Source organism: Callithrix jacchus, chromosome 14 (genome assembly GCF_049354715.1).
Source record: "Callithrix jacchus isolate 240 chromosome 14, calJac240_pri, whole genome shotgun sequence".
Lineage (NCBI taxonomy): Eukaryota > Metazoa > Chordata > Mammalia > Primates > Cebidae > Callithrix > Callithrix jacchus.
This window is the reverse complement of record NC_133515.1, coordinates 95,753,961-95,777,212: the sequence shown is the minus strand read 5'-3', so window position 1 is coordinate 95,777,212 and position 23,252 is coordinate 95,753,961. Positions and strand designations below refer to the sequence as shown.

General features: G+C 39.2%; 1 long non-coding RNA gene across 1 annotated transcript; it reads left to right on the top strand.

Moving 5' to 3' along the window:
* Positions 1 to 1,124: 1,124 nt before the first annotated feature.
* LOC144579388 (uncharacterized) lies at positions 1,125 to 16,071 on the top strand. Its single transcript, XR_013526818.1, has 3 exons — positions 1,125 to 1,304; positions 8,372 to 8,573; positions 15,800 to 16,071. It is a non-coding gene; the product is annotated as an uncharacterized LOC144579388 (long non-coding RNA).
* The last annotated feature ends 7,181 nt before the right edge of the window (positions 16,072 to 23,252 follow it).

Sequence of the window (23,252 nt, the reverse complement as noted above, 5' to 3'; positions counted from 1 at the left end):
TTCTGAGACAGTATCTACCCGAAATCCATGCCTTCATTACCTTGTCCTGGGACCTATATGGGGATTCATTTGCATGGATTTTGACTATGATGTCGGAAAATATATTTATTTCTTGGTCAGTACAGAAAAAATATTGCAAACTTTAAAATCACAGCATAAAATCATGTGTCTGCAAAAAGATAAGCATTTGTTCATTGTTCTTAAGTCATGTCCTTTTCATGCTTATCCATCTGTCATCATTGATTATAAGATACACACTTAAAAAAACTTTTGAACTACTCTGTAGTATAAAGCACCTTATAGCTGACAGTGTGATAGAGTTTGACAGTATTTGTTCTTTTTACTGGTACATAAAATCATAATGTGTGTTTCAACTGATAGTTACCTAGATTGGATAGAATATGGTATTATTGGTGCAGGTTAATTAGCTGGCGTTGGGCTCCTCGTTGCACTGGGGTTGTGGTGAGCCCAGCCAAAGGGCTGGTGTCTGGACTGGGCTCATCCTTGTTTCTTCTCATTCTCTCAGGCCAAGATGGAGCTCTGGCTAAGCCTGGGGTTCAGTGAGTTGATTCTGGTGTGGGAGCAGCTGGAGTTGGCTCACAGCTTTGGGGTGTCATGCAGGGAGAAACAAAAGTGAGTTTCTTTGTGGACGGTGGCCTTGAGAATTAGGAAGTCAGTATGAAATTGAAAATAAAGTGGAGATTGAAACAGCCAGTAACTGAGTGGGGCAGAGTGATCAAGGTAAAAGGCACAGTAAAGGAACTGCATCGCAGGTCAAGTGCACGAGACAGAGGCGCATGTTTGAGAGGGAAGACCCAAGAAAGCAAGCCAGTGGCGGGCCGCCTTCTCCTAGGACCTGCAGTCCTTCTTAACAATCTTCATTTGATCTCAACTTCGAACAGGTTGCTACAATGAAGAGAGAGTCTGAAAATATGCTCTCCTTCTGGTTTTTTTTTTCAGTCTCTATTACATCGCCATTAACACATCTGATAAAATGAAGATAAACCCTGAAAACAGCTGCTTCTCCTGGTGAGGTAAGGGACCCCTTGGTGATAGAGGTAGAAGATCAGTTGACCTCACAATAGCCCTGGCTCGGACCTGTGCCACACAGGGTTGGTCTCTCATTGGTGCCAGTCTCCTCCCAAGCCCTCTGATTTCCCTTTGGCACTGGGGGTCCATATATGTTGGCCTGGGGTTTCCATAACAAAATATAGTACTACAGATTGAGTTGCTTAAACAACAGAAGTTTGGTTCCTTATTGCTCTGTTCTGGAGGCTGGAAGTCCACGATCAAGGTGTCAGTAGGTATGGTTTCTCCTGAAGTCTCCTACTTGGCTTTGAGACAGCACCTTCTCACTTCATCTTCACCTGATCTTTTCTCTTTGTCTGCATCTGTGGTGTCTCTTTGTGTGTCCATGTTCCCTCTTTTTCTAAGGACACCAGTCACATCAAATCAGGATCCATCCCAATGGGTTCATTTAACTGAGTCACCTCTTTAAAGATCCTGTCTCCAAATACAGTCACCTTCTGAGGTACTGAGGTTTAGGGCTTCAACATATTAATTTTGAAGGGACACAGCTTAGCCCATAACAGGTCCCACAGAGATTACAGCAATCAGTGTTAAGTTTTCCCTCAAGATTCACTTGCATTTTATTATCTTTTATGTTAAGATTAATCTGAATTTATAAGCTGCTATGTTTTTCAGACAGCAAGTGTTTTTTTTCTTCTGATATTTCCACACAAAAGGACACAGCATTTGCCTTCTTTTCTTTTAGCTGTGTTTCCTTATACAGAGTTGCTAGGCATACCTGTTTTTACGTGCTGCAATTATTCATGTGGAAAACCGTAATGTGCTGAATTTTGAGCCATTTCCCAAACATGTGCAATGTGTTCGAAGACCAGGTAATTCCAAGAAGTCATCATCCTCCTTATTATTCCCCTAAAGGGACTACTCTATGCATCCCTGTGAGTAATCGGGGTCCATTAAGCCTATGAGAACAGGCTGTGTGAGGAGAGAGAGCAGAGAAACAGAAAAAGATTATTAGAGAAGAAACATTTTTAAAATCATACCCTGACTTCTCAAGAAAACCAGGACAGAATCAAAATCTTCAGAAACTGGAACTGGAGCTCAAATAAATAATGAAGATGTTTAAAGTTATTACTACATGTTCACTCATATGCAAGGTGCTAGGCAGATTAAAAAAAACTGCAATGGCTTCCACCATTTCTTGACCTATCTGATTTTGACAAAGAGTCAATCACATCCAGATCAAGATATTCTTAAGTATCTTTAAGTCCGAGGACTCAGTGAAATGAACATACTTTTTTTTTAAAATGATGGCAGCAAATGCCATTCTATATATTTAAGCACAACGTATTTTAGCCATAAAGAACAAGAGCCTGGGTTATGAGTATTTAGGGTTTACTGAGAGTGTCTTCAAGGAGAGGCCAGATCAAAGTCAGAGATGTCACAGGAACTAAAGTAAACCACTGTCAGGTGAAAGAGATTAGAAGCCCTTTCATGCTTTTTCTCCAGGCCTGCTGTTGCCACTCTTAAATTTCATGCTTCAATTACTTTTTCATCGGAAATTATAGGCAGCACCTAATTGTTTTTCCTACCTCTGGTCTTTGGACTGCTAATCCATCCTGTTCACACCAGCTGATCACCATTCTGGAAGCATCTCTCTGGTCTGTCAGTTTATTCCTCAAGAGTCTCTCCCAGTATCCCACAGACTAATTAACAGAGCCCATTGCATTCTGGAAGTCAAGGCCCTTTATCATTTCACACCATCCAACTTTCCCAATGTGATCTCTCACCACTCTCCACTATAAATCTTGTCCTTTGGCCTAGAAATCCCCAAACCCAGCTGTAGTTATGGTCCCAAGAGCAGCTTGTTAAATGCCTGAGTGCCCAGGTCCACCCCTACAGACCCCTCCATTTTACTGGGTCTGTAAGTCTGGTAGGATCTAGGAATCTCCCCTTCAGCAGGACCCCATCAATACTGATGTACATCAGTTTGGATGTTCCAGCCAAACCAAACCTTTGTTATTCACTTGAAAAATCCTCTGAGTTTTTCCCCTGGTTCATCTCCACCATGAAACTAACTTCCTCGGACTCCACATCCCCTTCATCCCACCATCTTCCATTTTTTTTACCACCAGCTGCAAAGTTTCCCTCCCTCTTAACTCTTAGTGTGTCCCTACCTTGCATACGGTCCACTTCACTTTCTATTACATTTTAATTATTTTTATACATGGCTTACCTCCCCATGAGATTATATGTTTTTTGAAGGCAGATTTCATTCTAATTCATCTCTCCAGAACCAATAAAAAAGCTGAGCAAAAAATGACATATGGTCGGTATCTCTTGAATCAATAGGGTTTGCCAGTGACTTGCTAGCCCTAAATCTCTTTGGGAGAAAAAAGGCCAAAAAAATTTTCTTTTGTTTCTAGAAATATTAAAATCCTGTTTTGTTTTTTTTTCTTTTTACAACAAGCTCAAGCAGAAACCAATATTATTTGAAATGAAAAATGTCACACCAGATGAGTGAGTCATGGGACTTCAGAATCTCCTTCACACCTTTTATAAGTGGTGCTATCTTTATGTTGTTCATTTGGAGGAAATATATGTATTTTCCTTACAAGGACATTTTGATTCTCATTTGATGAAAATAACCTATATGAAGTTAGCAGGGCGGATTGTCATTCATCATGAGAATTGAAGGTAATAAATTAACAATCACCTTGAATTAACATATTTAGATAATCGCTTAATCTTTGGTGGGTTAATCTTCCATCTCTGAATTTCTAAGATTAACTGCTCCATAGAGCTTAAGATCTATTTTAAGGAAAATACATCCATGATTGAAGAGAGAGCCCTCAGAGAAGGAATCCTCAGATTTCTCACACCTGTGGTTTTTCATTGCTCCTACGGAGAGCTTAGGTTTGTGGACACTGGGAGCTTGAACTGCTCCTTGGGGAGGTTTTGCTGGAACAGTAGAGTTATTAAATAGCTAAAATGTCATGGGCAATAGATCTAGGTTACAAAGACAATACAAAGAAAGGTTTCCAAAATAATGTCCCCACCTGTAACTGAAGGCAGCAATGATGAATATAATCCCAAACAGCAGGCAATATAAAAAAAGAGTTGCTGAGCTCTGGAATGTATTATAAGCAGTCCTTAAATTCCTGTTTAGCCCATTTAAAACTTTCTCTTCATTTTACCAAATCCTGAAACTTATTATTCTTGTAATGAGTTCATATCTCATCCTCTATTTTTTTAATCAAAAGGAAAAAATAGTTAAAAATTCCAGGAAAGCTTTTAAGAGATTTATAGGTCATACTGTACTCATTTACCCTCTATTATAATCTGATCTCCCTCATACAGACACAAACACAATTCTTTTAAATTCTAAGATGGCAAATTATTCCTCTGGAAGATCTTGAAGTTTTTAAAGCAAGATGATCTTCAAAATAATTATTGTAAGTTTAAGTGTTTAAAGGTTCAATTAATGCTTACTCCAGTTATTAATGGCTTATAAGAAATTATCCCAAAGCATAGCAGTCTAACACACCCTTTATTATGTTCATGGATTTTGGGTGTCAGGAATTTGGACAGGGCAGAGCAAGAATGGCACTTCTGACACCAGAGGCCTCAGCTGAAAGGTTCCAAACCTAGGATCTGGAGTCCCTTATTCACAGGTCTTACGGTTGATGCTAGCTTTTGGCTGAAGCCTCAATTCCACTTCAGTGGGCCTCTCCCTATGGGCTGTAATTTGGGCTTCCTCACAGCATGGTGGCAAGATTCTAAGGGCAGGCATCCAGAGAGAGAAAGGGCCAAAAAGAGGCCATATTGTCTTTGATGACCTGGTCTCAAAAATAATGCAATACATTTCATTCATTGAGGCAGTCACAAAGCTCCACCCATTCTCAATGGTAGAGAAATAAATACTGCCTCTCAATGGAGAGTGGCAAGGTTCTGAAAGAGCATATGGCACCTGGAATATTGCAGTAGGCATTTGTAAATGAGGTTGTTGACATTGAGCTTTCAGGTAGGCGATGTGGTTGGCTATTTTGCAGTGAGCCCTTGCTTTTGGTCTTTCCTTTGGGCTTAATCAGATTTTTAAAAATACATTCTTTCAATTTCTTGCTTAGGGAATTCTAGCAGACTTGTTAGGGCTGGGGGTTAAAATAGGACTGGGGAACTCAGCATTCAACATTTAATGCATATACCTTGTTTTCAGTATGATAGCCCATCTTAACTATACTAACACCTGTGCCAGCCAAACCCCATCCCAGGTTTCTCTGGTCTACCCTCTTTGGAGAATAAACCTCTAGTCTTCTGTGGAGTGGATGAAGGTCAGTTACTAAGGGTCATAGAACTTGGAAGAAAACCTAAATATCTGACTGCTTTGCCAGAAGTTTTCACTGAATCCTTTATATTTTCCTTCCTGCCATCATGCCCAGCTACAAAGAAAACTGGAGCTGTCCTGTTCTGAGAATTCCAGAGATTCTGAATATTCTGTGATTGGTAACACATTGATTCCCAGCTCTCCGCACTCTGGTTTTGGATTCCACCATTTTGGTCTTGATAACTCATTTACTGCTGGTTCATATGCTTTCCAGCTTCTGAAATGTATGGCTGTATCTTCTCGCTTTATTTTCTAGTCCTCTGAATCTCATGCCTATAGCTTTGGTAGGGTTTTGACAGATGTGAGTTTAGCATATTTGAACTGCTGTTTTAGCCTAGTAGTCTCTTCAATCTCTTTCAATCATTGTTCAGGTGATATCCTTAGCAAACCCCTGAAGACTAAACTCTTTCAAAATGCTCCAAGTTTTCAACAACTTTCTTAAAGCACAGTAGTGCCATAAACGGAATTTCAGGTATATTCTAACCAGTACAGATGACAACAGGTAGTTCTCTTGTTCCAGGCACTCAACTCAGCACCTTTCAAACTGTGGTAGTGCAGTGGCATCCCTCAAACCATTAGTAAGTGGTCTGAAAAAAAGCTTGAGAAATATCATGTTCCATCCTGTTCAATGTTTATGATATTACAAATCAAAAAAGTGTGCTTAATTTGTTTATATTTAGTATTTCCAAAATGGTTGACTATATAATCCCTTTTTTCAGAGAACATTAAGATTCTAATGTAATGTCCCTCAAAGTGGGTTAAACAACTACCTGCATTAGAATCATTGAGGGTTCATTTAAATATTTGGATACCCTTCGTCCTATTCCAGATCTTGAATCAGACTAGGGATTGAAAATCTGCATTTTATGTCAAACAACGTATGCAATTCTTGTGCAGCCTAGGATTACTGGGAGCCTATGCCTACCTTTATCTGGAGGAACTTCCACAGAGGTATGCTTCTTCAGCCCCTCATCCATGTCTCACACATTCTATTCTTGAGGAATGACTTTTCTGAGTGATAAACTTGGAAAAACACAACATGAGTGCGTGGACTAGCCCCTACCTCTCACTCCTCTCTTTAGTATCTATTTATTTACCAGAAGAGTGCATTTTACTCTGAGGGGTGGGCTATGTTCTGAGAGAGGAATCTCATAATTATTTTATTGTTCCAAAGATTGAGCAGAAAAGTATATCTAATAAAGGATTAAAACAACAGAAAATTCACTTACATTGTTGAACGTGGAGAGGCTTATTCTTCATAGAGCTATGCCCATCTCTCAATTGGTTCTGAATCAATCTCTCCATTGGTTCTAAGGCATGTTTTCTATTGAGTCTCCTCAAATCCTGAATTTACATTTGAAGATAACTGACCTATAGGCAAGTTTCAAAAAAATACAACATAAGTACATCATGCAAAGCAGTGGAAAACACATGGCTATTCATTTCACTTTTTTCAAAAAGTAAAATGTATTCATGGGAAGAGCAGACAAGGTAAAGCAGCAGTAACTGAAATTCATCTATTTGGAAGTAATTCCAAAGGATTTGAAAATAGCCAGATCCATCCTTCATATTTCTTTTAAGATCCCTCTTAAGACAAGCAGAGAGATAGGAGACCAGCATGTGTAACATCTGGTTTGTTTAGGGATAAGAAGGGTGCAGTGGAGGGAGTTCTTGGAAGCATTCTTAAAGGAGGTGGTAGGAGAACACCTGGAAAAGCCTACTTTATTGAAGGGAGGCTTCAAGGACCCAGGCAGAGGAGGTCATGTTTAACAAATCGGATGGAGTTCCTTGAAGATATCCCTGTCATGAAAAATGAAGGAGATTTAGTGGCTGTATGAAGAGTACTTTAATTTTCAAACAAGATTTGACAAGATCCACATCCGGGATTAATGGTCAAGGGGAAGAGCTATTGAACATGGGTAATGTAGGGTGCAAGAGAAAAAACTGACTCAAGAAAGGGAGATGGATGAAAGACAGGGAAGGGTTTTGTGATTTACTCTTATCCCCTCCTCCCCCTGGATGGAGGATCATTTATCCCTTAGGCTGAGTTAGATATATTACTACTGGAGGAGGGGATAGTAGTAACAGAAAATGGTCAGCCAGATTTGGATAAATCTTGTGATATGTATAGAAGGGCAGCCAAACAACGGAACAAATACACCAAGTCTTGAGATGATTCAGAAACTTGGACCCAGCAATTGCAGCAAATTGTACTCAATAGGGATAGTGATGCGTGGCTATGACATCGTGGCTTGGGCAGAGGGAAGGAAACCAATCCAAACCGAAGAGACCACGGTGAATAAACCAAAGTAGGGAACAATTAGCCCAGTGACGTTTCCTGACGCTGGAGCTTTGGATGATTGTGAAGTCAGCAAAGTTTGTCTTTGGTGCTCCCGGCTTTTCAGAGTATTCTCCCATTTTCACACTCTCCCTCCTTCTCCTGTAAAAATCTAACTCACCCTAAGGGATAAATGCTTAGAGAGAGTTCAAGGCATTATTCTTCCTCTAGGCATTCACATTTGAATGGGACTTTTAAAATTTAAATCAAAGTATTATAGCTGTTGTGATGGAATTTTAAGGAAGGGTTGGGGAGGACACAGAAGGGTTATTATGTTTCCCGGAAGTCACTCAGGGTGGTTGTCTCCTGCACCTGGTGGTAAAATCAATGTTGGTTCTGTCAAACAGTATTCTGGTCTTTAATTCTTATGAAAAAGTAAAATCAGCGAAAATGGAGCTTTAAAAACTGGATTTGTAGGTGAAAAAACATTATTGACAGGCTCTGGCCAAAGGAGCCCATGACATGGTATGAGAACAGAAAGGAGAAAAGGGCAACAGAGAAGGTAGCTGAGGCCCAGAGACACTCACACACTGACCAGGGTCCGAGTCCCTTTCGCCCCCAACACCCTCACCATCGTCTTCATTGAAATCCTGCCCCATTCAAATGCTACTTCTTCTATACAGGAAAACAAACGGTGGTATGGTTCATCTTCTCATTACTAACAACAGAAGAAGAAGTGAGAGAATGTTTTCTATGATGAATTCTCCTGTGAATCCAAGCAGAAAAGAGGGAAATGAAGGAGAGGGTAAAATGGGCACTAACCCCTGCGTTCAGGCTCCACAGTCCATCTTGATGATTTGGCATCCTGAGAAGACACGATTACTGGTAAGCAGCAAGCGCTTTCCTTTAGAAATTTACTACATTTCTTGCTGAGGATATAGGAGAGTGGGAGATACAGTTAGAGAGGAGGAGACTGTAGTGTCTTCGCTCTCCTCTCCCATGTAGAAGTCAGCCATTCAGCAGCCTTAACTAACAAAAAACACAGCTGACAGTTCAGTAGGAAGAAGGAGTCTGAGCTTTTAAAAGGCTGTAAAACACCCCATGAACTTTATTCGTAGAAGAGTTTTTCACACCCTCATTTAGACTTCAATTTGACTTTACTACATTCTTTAAATTAACTATCTAGTTTCTCATCCCAGAGATTAAAGCAGAATATTAAGAGCGGTCTAAGCTAAGATAACTTGGTAGACAAGAAAAGGAAAAACTGTTAAAAGGACACAAGGACTTTAAGACGGGCAGCCGTCTGAAAATGTTTTGGTCTGAGACAATGAGTCTTAACTGCTCAGTCTGTCCTGGGGCCTCACTAACCCAGAGCAGATTTTCCACCTTGCCTTCTACTTCTGTCCCTTCAATTCATCTATCCCAGCTGCAAGGGCCTTGCCGACCTACAACTGCACCAAGCCTGTTCTCACCTCAGTGCCTCTGCATTGCCCTTGCCTCTGCCTGGAAAAGAAAACTCCAAGACAAAACTTCACATGGCCAGCCCCTTCTCTGTTCTCTGCCTTTTCACTCTTTCTTAAATAGCCACCCTCAATCTGCATCCCATTACCCTGCTCTATCTTCTTTACAAATAATTATCACTTGAATTTACTTGATTTATATGCTTTTCTGCTTATTTATTTCCCGCTTCTCCCCTCTGAATGAAACCTCCATGAAAAGAGGAATCTTGCCTAGCTTGGTCACCATTCTATCCCAGGCCCTGGAAGACACAGAGCAGCCACTCAATATTGTAAAGAACTAGTTACACCAGGAGTCCCCAGTGATACCACGGAGTCTTCCCAGTAAGGTAGCGTTATAATCAGTTTCCTCTTTCTGTAAAGACAAGGAGATTTACGTACATTTTGTAAACCTCATATCCACAATGAATTGTTCGTTTTTATTTATTGGAAATTCTCGGTTAACTGGAAAGATTCAACACTGTGAAAAAGCCCCTTCTGCAATATGGATACCAAGGAGGATTTTAGGTTGTGAAAAGAGAAGTGGTTGCTTGTTTTCTCTTGCTGGATGAAAGGAGGCCACAAATCTTTTTGCAGTTCCACTAAAGAGCCAATAAAATAGAAACACAACACACATGTGCCAAGAGTTCAACAGCAAGGCGGAAGTGGCTTAGGTTTGTGGTCTGTTACCACATGACAGCACTGAGTTGCAGCCAAGGCGCTTTCTGCTCTTCGCAGTCTCTGCATGTTGAAAGGCTCTGCCTTGGAATGGACAGGAGATAGACATGACCCAGAAGAGGCACTCCATGGTCGGCACAGAGGTGTGAAAGGATCAGGGGAGACGTGTTTCAGAAAATAAAAAAGTTAGGGAATTTAAAGTTTCCCCATACAAGAGTAAGCAAATTATGGCTCAGAAGGCAAATTCAGCCTGCTGTCTTTTTTCTTGGCAGTTTTAGAAGTTTTTATTTTCCCAAAAAAGCTTTTTTGAATTGAAAAAAAAAATTCCAGTATTCACTTGGAAACTTTCTAGTTCCTAGGAAATAAAATTAGTGTGGCATAAAGGAAAGAACATTAGTCTGAGAGTCAGGGGACCTGAGTTGTTGCCCTGACTCTTCGGCAAACTGGTTATTTCTGCTGCCTGGTTTTGCAAATAAAGTATTATTGGAATACATCATACATTCATTCATTTATGTATCATCCATAGATATTTTCACCCTACAACAGTAGAGTTGAGTGGTTGTGAAGGAGAGTATATAGCCCACAAAGCCTAAAATATTTACCATCTGGTTCTTAATATTATAGAAAAGAAAATTGCCAATCCTTGCCATACTATGGGTACAAAAATAAATACATTATGCCATATGAAGTTGCTTATATTTTATCTAAATGATTGAAATTTCACATAATTCAATTTAATACTTCATTCTTTTAAATCTCTTCTTCAGTATCCATCTCAAAATCATCCCATCCATGAAGCTTCTTCCAAACAGCTGGGAGCACTCCTGTCTCTCAATCCCCACGGAACTTCGCTCCTACATTTGGCTGATTCCACACTTGTATAATAGTCATTAGATGTATCGCTTCTCCTCTAGTACTGAAAAATACTGTTATAGGCCTAATTGTGCCCACACCCCAAAATTTACATGTTGAAACCCTAACCCCTAGTACCTCAGAATGTGACTGAATTTGGAGATAGAGTCTTTAAAGAGGTAATTTAGGTATAATGAGGTCCTTAGGGTAGATCCCAATCCAAATCTGAGTGAGGTACTTACAAGGAGAGAGGATTAGGACACAGAGATACCAGCGAGGTCATTCACAGAGGAAAGACAAGGTGAAGATGCAGTGAGAAGGTGGCCATCTTCAAGCTGAGCAGAGAGGCCTTAGAAGAAACCAACACTGCCAACACCTTGGTCTTCAACTTCCAGCCTCCAGAACTGTGAGACGATACATTTCAGTTATGTAAGGCTCCCAGTCTGTGCTATTTTGCATGGCAGCCCTAACAAACTAATATAGCTACTCAAGAGTAGAAGTTATTTCTTACAAACCCCTATTTTTATTCCCTAACATTCAGTGGAAACATGACTTGGTAATTCCAAGTTAACAAATCATGAACCATTGCATTAAATCTATATCCATTATCCCAAATGTAAATGTCATGAAGGTCAACACACACAGCTCCATGTAACTGCATTCCCAACAGCAGTGGGAGCCATATGTCTAGTATTCATTGACTAAGCTTTACAGAATTGAGTAAAGTGAGGTACATCACTTGATGTGTTCAGGGTCTAAAATGGTGAATCTAGACAATTGAGGACCAGAATTCTCTTTAGCAGGACCAACACTGGTTCTTCGAAGTTCCTAGAGTGCAAACGAGAAGTTTCTACACAGAAATATCCTAGAAGACTCTAGAATGGTTCACTCAATTAACATTGATAAACTTCCAGGCAAAAATATCAACTTATATATCTCTGCTGATTTACTCTTTTCAGTGAAAATTGAAAAAGCTCACCACCCCTTTCTTAGTGTACTGAGGGAGAAAGGAATAACCAGAAAGCTGGATGAGAACTCTGTCAATTACAATAACAGGCCCTTGGTAGCCAATTCCAAATAACAATCTTCAGGGGAACCCAATAATAAACATTAAACAGAAATATTAAATACGTAGTTCTAATTTACATTCCAGATGTCAGAATCTGCAGAAATGGGCAATGCAACAAAGATCAGACAATCTGAGGAGCCAACCTTCCCTGGTTTATCCAAAATCTGTTGAATAAAATGTTCAACTGCTTCACATGGGACCGTAGCCAAATTCAACCTGAAAGAACTCATTTTACAAACATCCCCCAAATGTAGGAGCTTTCCTGATTGTTCATTTCTAAATGAACAAATAAGAGATTTCAGTATGAACAATGTCCAGATGCCCCAGAAGCCTGCTCTGTTTACCAATTCCATTGACCAAACACACATTCTATTCCTTTTGGATTTCATTGACAGCCTGTGGTGAGAAGCACCGTTTTATCTATGAAAGACTTTGCCAACTTCAAGCTTGATGAGGAGATATATGAGGTGAGGCCACTGGGCATTCTGATGAATTGGAAAGTCAGAAGTTATTGAGCATAGTCAGATCTGATCTTTCCCAGACCCATACATTTCACCCAGGGAATTCCCATACAATTATGGGAAAACCTGAACCACATTATTCCTGACCAAGTCCAAATTTAAGAGTGTGAGGAACCCTCCACCTTAAAACAAAGCAAAGGCTGATAAAACACACGGCTGCTGTGGTCTGACTTCTCAATAGAGGACTGGTTAGTTTTTCAATAATAAGTTCTTAAGCATCTCTGGAAAATAATGCCTACTTATCAATCTGCCTTTGGTCACTGGATCAAGAAAAAGAAAAGTGTTCCTAAATTGATGCTCCAAGCCCTTTCTCTCTGTGTTCAGTGAGATTGTTCCTAAAAAGTCTAAACTCCTATTTTTGGTCCCCAACCTTCAAGAGAAACATGACTTGGTAACTCCAAGTAAACAAATCATTAACCATTGCATTAAATCCACATCCATTATCCCATGTGTAAATGTTATGGAGGTGAATGTACACAGCACCATGTAACTAGATAACTTAGAAACTAAGACAAAGATATTCTTTTTTATTGAATTACTAATCTGTATTTCAGTAGAAATAATTTTTCATGCAGACTTGTCAAGATAATACAAATAATCAAGTATTCGTGTAATTTACAATCTTCTTCAGAGTGTGTGGGCCTTTGAAAATGAAAATTAATGTGTACTTCTTCCTGTGGCCTGAATTTTGAGTGCATGAAATCCATATTCTCTAAAGACAATGTTTATTACATTACACACCCTTATATCCCCAACATCTGATCACCACTCTACCCAGAACTTTCCATGGCCCTTTACTCCCAATTCCATTGAAACTAAATTTCTCAGTTTAGTTGTCATAGTTTTCCCCAGTACTTCTCCAGTTGCATTCACCAATACTCTCTAAAATATACATGTTGTTTAAGTCAAGCAAGGTTCCTCTATGTCTACAAATAAACCACGCCTACTCTAGAGTCTTTTCCTTATATTTCTTCCTTCCATTTGAAAGATTTCTTCTAAACTTCAGATCCAGCTTAAAATGTAATTTCTTGAAAGTTATATTTTTCAACCAACACCCTCACATTCATCTTTTTTCCTGTACCTTCCAACAGCATTAATCCTCTGTACCACATGATTTAGTAATGATTTATATTTCAAAAACCTTACTCCTGTTTTGTGCATTTGAGTCAAGTCTCACAAAAATAAAAGCTTCATTTAAAAAACATTTGTTCTCTGCTGTAATCTTAGCACCTAGAACAATACCTGGAACATGAGGGGGCTTGATAAATATTTATTGAAAAAATAAATAATGATTAAATAAATGTCTTCTCAGTAGGACTTGGAATTTTTCAAGAACAGGGGCCACATTTTTATCCTTTTATTTTTACTATCCACAGTCCACTGTGCCTTGTCTTAGTCCATTTTCTGTTGCTTATAACTGAAATTCTAAGACTGGGTAGAAAAGAAAATGTATTTCTCACAATCATGGAGGCTGAGATGTCCATGATTGAAGGGCTATATCTCATGAGAGCCTCCTTGCTGGTGGGGACTCTCTGTAGAGTCCCAAGGTGACACAGGGCATTGCATGGCAAGGAGGCTGACTGTGCTAGCTCAGGTCTCTCTTTCTCTTCTTATAAAGCCACCAGTTTCATTTTCTTGCTTTCCCATCAGTCCATTAACCCATTAATGCATTAGCCCATCAGTGGATTCATCCATCCATGAGGGCAGAGCCTTCACGGCTCAATCACCTCTTAAAGGCCCCACCTCACAATACTTTCTCATTGTAAATTAAAGTTTAACATAGGTTTTGGAGGGGATAAATTTTCAAACCATAGTGTACATCTCATTTACCAAGTACTCAATCTTCTGCAATGTCCAGTGACTAATAAGTTACACAAAAGTTTAACTACAGACTATATTTCTAGGTCAGATTTGGAGATAAATACAATTGTAGTAGCCCCTGCCTATATTATTCCTGGAGGAAAAGAGGAAGAGACAGAAAAAGATCTATTAAGTTTGAAACGATAACTATCCTTTAAAATAGAAAGTAGGTTCACTTGTCATTTAAAGAACGCTGGTCTTTCTAATGATCACACACACAATTACACAATTATTGTTAGGCACAGTTATTTCTTCTCTATGAAGAACAAAGCTTATTAAATATAATATCTACTCAGATTTCCATGTAGACACATACTCTAAACAAGCCAGGCAGATATTCTTATGTCCATTGCATGGATGAAGAAATCAGTAAGGTTTTCTTACCAAATGTTATGTGGCTATGAAATGGTAGAGCTGAAACTTACAGCAACATGTTTTGTTTGCCTCCTATATTTTTATGATGCCTTTGGCAAGCATTCTTAATGGTGAACATAAAGAAGATTTCGATGTCTGTTCACTTTCCATTTTTTGGAATGTTCCCCTTTTGGCCTCCTTGTTACCCCAATGGACTCTATCTACCTTCCCCTGATTCTCACAGGAATCTGATCATTGCTAAAATGGGCAAGGAAAATTGTGGCAATTCTAGTGTATCAGGGTGGTTTTCTGAAGCAGTAGTCAGTGCATTATTACTAATTCTATGCTTCTTCATGGAACCATTACTGAAAAACCTAGATATTTTAGCCAGGCACAGTGGCTTACACCTGTAATCCCAGCACTTTGGGAGGCCAAGGTGGGCAGATCACTTGAGGTCAGGAGTTCGAGACCAGCTCGGCCAACATGGTGAAACCCTGTCTCTATTAAAACTACAAAAATTAGCTGGGTGTGGTGGCAAGTACCTGCAATCCTGGCTACTTGGGAGGCTGAGGCAGGAGAATCGCTTGAATCAGGTAGGCAGAGATTGCCGTGAGCCGAGATCACACCATTGCACTCCAGTCTGGGCAATAGAGTGAGACACAGCCTCAAAAAGAGAAAGAAAAAAACCCTATTTTTATTGCTTTGGGAAGGAGAAATGCAGAAAATATAAGAATCAAATCTCGACTTTTTATTTCTAAAATATTCTCTAGAAACTCAAAGCAGAGCTCATGAGAGCCAAGGCTTTCATTGTGAGAGCCAAGTTTTTACGATAGAGAAAAGGTTTTTTTGAGTCAACTCAGATGGAATATGAAGCTAAATCTCATACCATAAATAGTAGTGTTAGGAAGAAGACGATTCTTTCTTAAAAAAAAAAAAAAAGACCTACATAAATTCAATCTGCTGGAGAAAGAGGAAAGTTAAGATGGAAAGGGGGCCAATATTTAGCAGTCACTGTGTGGGTCTCAGAGAAGGGACTCTCTGCTCCCATCTTCCTGTCTTGTAAAGCTAGGCCCAGTGCTAGAGGAGGTGATCTAAACTGCAGTTAGGTTTGGAATGGAGTCTTGGAAGAGAACAGTGCATTGTCCCTCCCGTTTAGTAGGCTGAGGTTTAGAGCCCTCATATGTGTCCTGCCCTCAGTGCAATGAACTAGGAAAGGAAATTGGAATATCTAAGAAGAAAAGGAATGTGAAAGAGCATTCAACATTTCTCATGTTCTTGAAGGTCCTGGATCAGAAGAGGCCAGACAAGAAGCCACCATCAGCAGCAACAGCATGGGCAGGACAAACCTGAGACCTTGATGGACCATGAACACCAATAGGAGAAACAGAGGTCAGTGGTGATGTAAATTAGATACACCCCATAGGAGACAATGAAGGGCAAGGACAACTATGACAGCTCCTGCCCTAATGTGCATACCCCAAAGACATTTAGATGACACTCTGGGCTGACGAAGAGTGGGGGAAAGAACACTAATTGGGTTTAAATTTAAGCCTGCTGAGAAATAAAAAGATCAAAGTTCTTGTTAGGGAAAAATGAAGCAACAGAGAGTAATTGTTTAGTACCAGAAAAATAAAAGATGTAATTTTGCACATTTGTATTTCTATCAATGAATTTGTAGACCATTCACACACAAAAGGTGATGGCTGGGAAGTGTGCGAACTACTGTGGGATATGGAGCCAGCAGGGGAACGCCAGATCCATTTCAGAAGCTGGGTCTGTCTTCAAAGGGTTTTGACTTGCTGACCTCTGGCTGGCCTGCATCCTCCTCTCAGAACACATCAGACAGACGAGTAAACAGAGATCACCAGTGGACCACATGTTTCCTTCTTCTTCCAAGTGCTCTGTGGCCGTGGGCCTCCTCCGCTCCAGACTTTTCATCTAGGTCCTCTTGACTGATGCTCAGGCCCCACAGATATTTCCTCACTCCCCTCTCAGCTAAGCAAGGGTGTAGAAAATAATGACCAAGCTCATAGGAAATTTCCAGTATCGGTGAAGAGCTTCACCCCTAGCTTTTCCCAAATGCATGATCTACAGTGAATGAAACCCTGACCTCATTCATTCCTTTGAACACAGTCTTTCCCTATCTGATTTCCTCCTGTAAATGCTGATGTTCCTGGGTAGGGCCCCTAGTAAGTCCCTAACTCTCCTCTATGAGAAATCATCATATTCTTTGACTCTATGACATGGATGACTTTGAGAAGGAGAAAACAGTATGGTTAAAAAAAAAAAAAAAAAAAAAAAAGGTGGAGACCTTAAAAGAGGAAAGCATTCAGAAGGGGGAGTTCGGAGGAGGTGAAGAGAACTTCATCCATTATCTTTCTTGAGGATAGATTCAAGTATGCAGTGAACCACCTTTGCATGCTGCTAAAATAAATGGCAGCAGTTCAAAGACAAAGATGCCCGACAGAGGATAGAAGGAAATGAATGTTGGAATAAATGCTTTCTGATACATTTACACAGTTCTAAGTTGGCCAAATTACACATCCATTGTTTTAGATGATAGTTCAGAGATAGTTCTTACCAGTAAGTATTAAAAAAACTGCCTAAGGTATGATTGACCCATACTGTACATATTATAGATATAGATAGATAGATTGATAAATGAGTGTGTGGGCTTGTATACATCCATGGATCTATTAACACTGTCAAGGCCATAAACGTATCCATCACCTTCCAAAGTTTCCTTCCACTCCATTTATTATTATTGTTGTTGTTATTTACTTATATTTGTGATAAGAACAATTAATATAAGATCTGTTCTCTTAGCAAATGTTAAGCCTACGATATTGTATATGCTGTATAGATCTCCAGAAGTTCTTCATCTTGCATTACTGAAAGGTCGTACCCTTTAATCAACACCTCCCCCTTTCTCCCTATCTCATCCCTGGCAATCATCATTCTACTCTCTGCTTCTATGAGTTGGACTATTTAAGATTCCACATGTAAATGAGGTTATACAGCATTCGTCTTTTAGTGACTGGCTTAATTCAATTACAGTGACACCCTCTAGATCATCCATGTTATTGCAAATGGCATGATCTCCTTTTTGAAGGCCGAATGACATTCGTGTGTGTGTATTATATGTATGTACAAAACACAATTGTTTATTCATTCAGCAACCACAGAAAACTTACATGTCTCTATATCTTGGCTATTCTGAATAATACTGCAAGGAACATGGAAGCACAGGTATTTCTTCAAGATACTGATTTCAATTTCTTTGGATCTATATTCAGAAGTAAGATTTCTAAATCACATGGTAGTTTTAATTTTTAAAGAACCTCCATACTGTTTTCCATAATAGCTATAAAAATTTACATTCCCACCAACAGTGTACAAGGATTCCCCTTTTTCCACATTGTCACCAGCACTTGTTTTAAATATATATATTAGCCATACTAAAGGTGTAAGGTGACATCTCATTGTGGTTTTGATATGCACGTCCCTAATGATTAGTAATGTTGAGCCCCTCTTCACACACCTGTTGGTCATTTCCATGTCTTCTTTTGAGAAATGTCTATTAAGATTCTTTGCCTATTTTTAATTGAATTATTTTATTTTTGCTCTTTAGTTATGTAAGTTCATTGTATACTTTAGTTATTGACCCATTATCAGGTGCATGGTTTGCAAATATTTTCTACCTTTCCACAGATTGATTCTGCATTTTGTTGATTGTTTCCTTTGCTATGAAGAAGCTGTTTAACTTGATGTAATTCTACTTGTTTATTTTTTGCTTCTGTTGCCTGTGCTTTTAGCATCATATTGAAAACATTATTGCCAGAACCAATGTCAGATTTCTTTCCCTGTGTTTTCTTCTGAAAGTTTTACGATTTCAGGTTTTAGGTTTAAATCTTTAATCAATGTTGAGTTGATTTTTGTGTATGGTATAAGATAGGGTGCAATTTCATTTGTTTTCCTAAGGATAACCAATTTTCTCAACACCATTTATTGAAGAGACTATTCTTTTCTCCTTGTGCATTCTTGATGCCTTGGTCAAAAATTAGTTGACCATATATGTGTGGGTTTATTTCTGGACCTTCTATTCTGTTCCATTGGTTTATGTGTCTATTTCTATGTAAGTGCCATACTGGTTTGACTACTATAGCTTTGTAAAAGCTATTGAAATCAAGAAGTGTGAGGCCTCTAGTTTTGTCCTTCTTACTTAAGATTGCTTTGGCTATTCTGTGTGTGTGTGTGTGTGTGTGTGTGTGTGTGTGTGTGTGTGTGTGTGTCGTTCTAAATGAATTTATGCATTGTTTTTGTATTTCTGTGAGAAAATATCATTGGAATTTTGATAGAGATTGCATTGAATCTTTAGATATATTTTGGTAGTATGGACATTTTAACAATATTATTTCTTCCAATTTATGAACATGGGATACATTTTCATTTATTTGTCCCTAATTTTTTTTCTTGGTGCTTCCTAGTTTTCAGTGTACAGATCTTTCACCTCCTTGGTTAGATTTATATCTAAGGTTTCTTTAAGGCTATTTTAAATGAGATTGTTTTAAATTTCCTTTTTGGAATTTGGTTTTTGTTACTGGATAGAAACACTATTCCTTTTTTATGTTGATTTTGTATCTATCCTGCAACTTTACTCAATTTGTTTTTTCAGTTCTAGCAGCCTTCTTTTGCAGGGGTAAGTTTTTTAGCATTTGGCTAGTTAGCTGAGGCTTAAACTCTTCTCCAAATTAAAAAAAAAAATGATGCCCATACACCAATGTAGTCTAGAATCTAATAAATAACTTTTTAAACTATCTTACCTCATTCTGGTTCATAGCCCAATAAAGGAGGCAAGGTATTCCAGGTTGAACCTCCAGAAATTCACTTTTGATTTTTACTTAATGCAGAGAAAGAGAGGGTAGGGAGTGTCAAAGGGATCCCTGAAAAATATCCAGAAGTAGCATCAGATGTGATAGTGGAAGTAACTCACATGCATTCCCCAGGGGCTAAAAGTAGTTGATGGAGAAAGCTTGGCCTCCTTTGCAATAGCATCCTCAGAGACTATTTCAGTTCTCCTTTCACACCTGGCATGTATTTATATGGTACCAGAGAAGGGATTTTTATTTTAAATTATGCATGTGGATTTGCACCTTTATTCTATCAGAATCAAACTAAATGTTATTCCACAACACTCCATAAAGTTAATGATACAATGTGACTAGAACTCTTTCCTGAAATATGACATCCTTTGGGGACCTTGAAAGTATTAAAGGGAGTGGATGCCAGGGCCAAATCATACCCCTGGAGCCACATAGAAGTTCCACAAGTACTTATATACCAGTGACATATATATTCCTTAGTTTCTGTGAATTCAATCAGAAGGTTTATGTGCAAAGTCCTTGAAAAACCAGAGGCACCATGGCAAGGGATCTGGGAGCCACCCTGACCTAGGCAGAGCAGTCCAAATCCATACTCGACTGTAGGTAACTGATGACCTGGTCAAAGCAGAGAGAAGAAGTAAAGATTTCAAGTTAGAAAGGAAATAAAACTTCCACCAATGTGATTTCATAATGTGACAAACTTACACAATTAGAAAATCTATTTTGTGTTCGTCTCATTGAATATTTATAAGTCACCATAATATCAATTTTAAAAATGTTTTGCATTTTTTGACCTAGTGTAAGAGATCAGAAAAATAACTGAAAAGTTTTTACATCACAGATTTTTATCTTCATTTCCCAGATATAATTTTCAGTTAGTTTGATTATGATACAACTGAGTTCCATTGGGGCATAACATTCTATTCAGAAAGAGTAAATATGCATATATGTCCACCTGTGTATTTATGTAAGATATTTTGGAAAAGTCATTGAAATAGGATTCTAAAGGCCAGTCTGGGTCTACCACTTATGTGGCAAGCTAGGTGGTCTCTGTGGCCTTGGATAAGTTATCTAGCCTCACAGGGCCTATTTATTCATTTATAAAATGGGCATAATCCACACTTTCAGAATTATTGTGAGTAATATATGAGACAACAAATAACAGAGTAATTCATTTTTAAACATTCATTGATTTTATATATTGATAACATAGAGACATAGATCCTAGTAGTTGCTGTTGCTTTGAGACAAGGTCATACTCTTGCCCAGGCTAGCGTACAGTGGCTTGAATATGGCTCGCTGCAGGTGTGCTCAGAGAATTCAATCAAAAGGTTTATATGCAAAGTCCCTGAAAAACTAGAGGTACCATGGCAAGGAGTCTAGGACCCCCCAGAGGCCCATTTTATCCTCCCAAAGTGTTCCCAATGACAAACATGAGCCACCATATTCGGCCTTAGATCTTGCTTTTGTATCTTATATTTTTTAAGTGTCTTAGTTCTTCAGAGCCAGGATAGATTATATGTGATTCAGTCACTCCAATTTTTGAGAGGTGCCTATGGCAAATAAGCTCATAGTACCCAGCAAAAGTTCATCACATCCAATCCTTACTTAATAAATATTTCAAGGCTGGGCGTGGTGGCTCACGCCTGTAATCCCAGCACTTCGGGAGGCCGAGGCGGGTGGATCACGAGGTCAAGAGATCAAGACCATCCTGGTCAACAAGGTGAAACCCCATCTTTACTAAAAATACAAAAATTAGCTGGGCATGGTGGTACGTGCCTGTAGTCCCAACTACTTGAGAGGCTGTGGCAGGAGAATTGCTTGAACCCAGAAGGCGGAGGTTGCGGTGAGCCGAGATCATGCCATTGCACTCCAGTCTGGGTAACAACAGTGAAACTCCATCTCAAAAAAAAAAAAAAAAAAAAAAAATATATATATATATATATTTCTAAAGGTCTATCTTCACTCTCTAAAATAGTACTTTCTGTGATGAGGGAAATGTTCTATCCTTTCACTGACCAAAATGGTAGCCACTATTTTAAATACTATTCTCAGAGCTGTTTCTCTAGTATCTCTTACCACTAAGAACATGCAGTGTCTGTCTCCACAGTGACTGCCATCCCCATAAAGAGGTAAGCATGTAATAAAGGAAAGTAAGCCAAGGCATTAGAAACGTGCAGTGCAATCCCCGATGGTGGACTCTCACTCCCAAAGAGGAGTCTTGAGAAGACCACTTACCCAAAAACAATGAAAGGTCAGTCATGAAATTTCCAGAACCGCAGCAGGAACGTGGTGTTAAGGAGTGGATCTTCTCAAAGGATTTCCTATAGATCACTGCTCTCCTCACCACATGTAACTCTGTAATGTCTCTGGTTACCTATTCCTCCCAATTACCACTTACTTAATATCCTGGTTATACAGATCAGGGGAAGCACCATTATGGCAAAGATCAGGACCACACTGAATGTGAGAATCTTTTCAAAGAAGGAACAAAGATTGCAGTAGCCACAGAATATGCCAGGTTGTGTACGTGCGTTTGTTTTTCTTCCCTTTTTTTAAACAGCTCTGAAATTCCATCATTGAACTTGAGCATGATCATTACTTCCTCCTCTCATAATCTCCCAATATATCCATACCAGCACAGACAAGACTCCCAATGTCAACACTGTTTGCTTCCCTTTTGGAGCAAGACACGTTCGGTCCCATGCTATCACACATTTAGAGCAGATGTTCCTAAAAAGGATAAACCAGGTGCTTAACATATTTTATTCCAAGGGGTAATTTTAGAAATTATTGCAATCAATGAGCTAATAATAATGGTGGTAATGATGAGGCCACGTTATTATTACTTATTACCTTTAATCATCGACAGCAACTCAATTGGACATAATTAGAGACATCATCATAAATAACGTGGAGCAGATGGAAGATGCCGGGCTTTTCATTTTGAGGACTGAGTAGGCAGGTTAATGATGGAGGAATGGGCATAAAGAATGGGGTGTTTATATCACAAATCCATCCTGCACTTGAACCTTGCCTCTCTGAAACCCATACAAACAGCTGTATTAGACAGAAGGTATAAGCAACCAAGCCTGCGCCTTCAACGTCCACTCACTCACTTTGCAACAGCCTCTGCCCATCACTCATTGCCAGACCCAGTTCTGCCCCATTTCTAGCCATGTGGGTTAAAAAGTGGCCTTGTTTTTATTTTTATTTTTTCCATTTCAATGGCAAAAGGGAAATAGAACAGTAGGCTGCCCTAATCTTCCTTCGACCTCTTTTTGAAAACATACGTATGCTTTAGTTAGCCATTTAGCACTACCTTAATATTTGGCATGAAATGCAGTAAAAAACATTACAATACCTCCACTCATTAACTCAGTAAAACAACTGTTTTCTATGTATCCAACTGTTTTAAAGCTGCGAAGGAGTAAACCCACAAGTAAGACACAGTTAGGTGTTCAAGCGGGATAACAAATAGATGTAGAAAAGGAAACCAGGGCTGTGGACTTGTGGACTTGGGGTTTGATTCCTGCAACCTGAGCCATTATACTGAGCAAGTTATTTTTCTTTCCTGAGCCTCTGTTCTATTGATTGTAAGTGGCTAACTTGTTAGCAGTCCCTTCTCTGTGAACCAAGATACCCTGTCTTTTTCTCTGTAAAAGTACCTTTCTCAGCAGACTTCAGCTGTGGTAACTGTCCTGTCTCACTCATGGATCTGGGGAAGGTACTGCAAAGGGTTATTCTTTTCTCTGCCCCTGGTACCTGGCACATACCAAGTACTCAATAAATGTTAGAGCAGATGTTTCTAGAAAGGATAAACCAGATGCTTAGCATATTTTATTTCAAGG